Genomic DNA, 3,507 nt, shown 5'->3' on the forward strand with positions numbered 1-3,507 from the left:
AATTTCCAATCAGGAGTTTAACAATGGACTCTTTCATTCATCAACTGAATGTGTTTTGTCAGTCAGTTGTGAATGATACTAGTTCTGTCAGGCTAGGTTTTTTTTTGTTTGTTTTTAGCTAAATGAAACACAATACTATCAGGATTTATACATATAGTTCCAAAGTAGATGTTTCTTGAATACACTTTATATGGTGACATAAAGATTGTTTAATTTGCTACACTAAAGCCAGATGTTCTACTCTAGAGTGAAACTAACTTGACATAGATATGCTTAGTAATTTGCTTCATCTTCCACCCAAACACCATAGGCCATAATGTTGTCATCACTCACCTTTCCCCAAATACTTGTTAAACCATTCAAGTCTCATAGATCAGACCTATTAGTTTGCACCATAAAAGTCATATGAGCAAACCTGTATTTAACTAAAGGCCAACAGCAAAGTTATTGTTGGCTGTACATTTGGAGTTGCTCATCAACACAAAGCAGGAAACTGCAAATTTGCCACAATCTTCTTGCTAGTGCTGACTTATTAGTCTACCTGCTATGGCAGTTGCTCCTTGTAATATTTAACTAAACTAACTCAGTAAAATGATTGAAAAAGCTGCTTCAACAATTAGTTTCTTAACAATGACCAGCTGCTTTGATGTCTTTCAGCCTGGTTTCCTTTCTCACCACAGTACGGAGATTTCAAAGTGTTCAATGGCATCCGTATTAATACGGACTGTGGAAGAACCACACTGCAGCATTTGACACTGTTGACTATGACATATTAAAGTGACTGGAGAGTTGGGTTGGACTCTCAGGTACAGCAATTGAGGCACAGCAATCTTACATAAAGAGTAGGGACTTCTTTGTGTCAATAGGTTACTTCTCATTGGAGCAAACCAAAGTCACATGAAGGGTACCTCAGATTTCAAATTATGTGGCCCCCTCCTATTTAATATATAGATGCTCCCGCTAGCTCAGATTATAAGAAGTAATAAGAATAGTTACCATAACTATGCATACAATACACAACTCTACATTAGAATGTCACCAAATGACTTTGAACTCATCCAAGCACTGAATAAATTCGAACAAATCAATGCATGGAGGTGCCATTCAGCTGAACAGGAACAAAACTGAAGTTATCTTTGAATCTAAAGAGGAATGATCTAGAATCAGCACACAACTCCAGTTATTATAGTTAGAAACTAGTGATGAGGTCTGAAATTTGGATGTATTGATGGACTCAGAACTGAACATTCAGAGACACATAAAGACTCTTACAAAGTTGGCCTGCTATCACTTAAAGGACTCCACGGTTGAAAGACTAAAGTCCAATGGTGAACTTTGGGAATGTAGTAACCTAGCTTTATGGTAAGTTCATCACTAGGTAGTCTTGATCAGAGGAACATTGCTACCACCTTCTGTTCATTATTATTATATTAGCAAACATGTCAGTCCTCAAGTAAAAAAAACCAACACATTTTACTCAAGCTAGTTGTTAGATATTTGGTGAGGCAACTTGTTTGTGTACAATGATGGGAACTCCTCATAAAAGATGTAGAAAATACCCACCAGCAAAGATAAAATATTAATTACATATATACATAAAAAAAAAAAATCAAATGAGGGGATTGTGAGGAGCGTAGACTGATGTAGACTGTTCTGTTCCCCCGGTCACCTGAAAGGTCAGTCCTATCAGCATGACTCATCAGTCTTGCTCAGTGGAACGATGTTCTCTTCAAAGGTCACCAAACTCAAACTTTGTGTAACAAGCGTGGGGAACAATCTACTCAAGCATCTGCGGGTCGTACTGGACAAACAAGTCAGATTCATAAAGAGGCATGTTCCACCTGTTTGCTGGTGGTATTGTATTAATTAGAGGTGAAAGTCCTGAATGCACTGATGGACAAAGGCTTCCCTCCCCTTCTTAATGTAATTCAATATACTTAATGCCAGTTTAAGCAGTATTGAGAGAATCTTTGATGGTGTAATTGGTTTAAAACATAGGTTTTCTGCAACTTTCAGATGTGTCTCTGCTGTAATCTATCCATTTGAACACCTTAGCATTGCAGGACACCCAACCTCGAGGACTGGAGTTTGACACCCCTAGTTCAGAGGGTGTAATGTCTTAAAAGAGCCACAAGATGTCCCACTTGAACAGAAGCAGTTCAGTCCCAATCATGGTAAAAGGCAAAACTGAACCCAGTAAACCTTTATTGAAACTGTGGATATTTCTTTTCAGATTTATTGTAAGGATTTTTGAGGGTATCCATACAGAATGCAAGTGATGCTTGCAATCCATTCCAAAGAAATTGCTCATAGAAACTATAGTTTTGCATTTTTGCCTTTCAGAACAAATATTTCAAAGATTTTTTGCCCTCGGACTTATACCACACAAAGATCTGAATGTCTTAAACCTTGCTGACAAGAACCAAACACAGAGGATCAAATTAAACTGTCACTAATTTCCTTTAAACTTTAACACCAGATGTTAAAGGTTAAATGTGGATGATCTATTCAGATGCTGCTGTTCCATGAGATTGTTTCTGCAAGTCTGTTTATTTTGTAGCCCTGTAACAGAATGTACTGTGAGCAAAGGAAATAAGGACTATGACTGCTGGATGTCATAACAAGGCTATTTTGTCACAAAGACCCTAGTAAGACCACTTTTTTTTATTGCAACGCATAGGAATATCTTTGCTCATGATTCTAAAGCGATAGACCAGTGTAGCACACTGTGACAGGTTCGAGGATGGCAGTTGTAACAGCCTTGAGACCAATAACAGTCAGAGGTCAGTTCTGTCAATGTCAGATTAGAATACATCAAAAATGCCAGAAAAATGTACCGTCAAAACAGCTCTTGAGTTCAAATCGTTCTATCAACTGTTCAAGAATCCATGTTTATCCTTTTACTCTAAATTTTGACAACGGTATGTTATCATTTATGTTGGTGCGGACTTGGCTTTTTAAGATAAATTTTGATCCCACCAAAGCATGGACATCACAAAATATGACCTTGTTTCAATGCTGCATAATTTACAGTACTTTGCAAAAATTATTTAGATCACTTGAGTTTTTATAAATGCTTACACAAAACTTTGTGTTCTTGGTGTCCTGCATGGTTTAAATGTTTGCTGGGTAAAGTGCATCTTAGATGCATTACAGCTTAATGACAGATCCATCTCCAAATCTTTATTGATGTTAAAAAAACATCTAGGAGAGTAATAGACCAATAAATTGACTCTTTTAAAACCCAACAACAACAAAAACCAAAACAAACAAAAAAGGTTTGACCATTTTCAGGCTTTAGAATGGTTTTTGCAACAAGTTCATACTTAAATCTAAAAGCATATGATGTGAGGGACCACAGGAAGGTAGGACTCAGAATACCATATTTATATTATTAATATGGTAATTTTGTGCCGTCTTATTATTCAGTTAGGCCCACTGAATATACAAAAAGACTACACCTTTGATAAAATGTTTAAATTTAAATTGTTTTTTTTAAATACGAGA

This window comes from Xiphophorus hellerii, chromosome 17 (assembly GCF_003331165.1).
Source record: "Xiphophorus hellerii strain 12219 chromosome 17, Xiphophorus_hellerii-4.1, whole genome shotgun sequence".
Classification (NCBI taxonomy): Eukaryota; Metazoa; Chordata; class Actinopteri; order Cyprinodontiformes; family Poeciliidae; genus Xiphophorus; species Xiphophorus hellerii.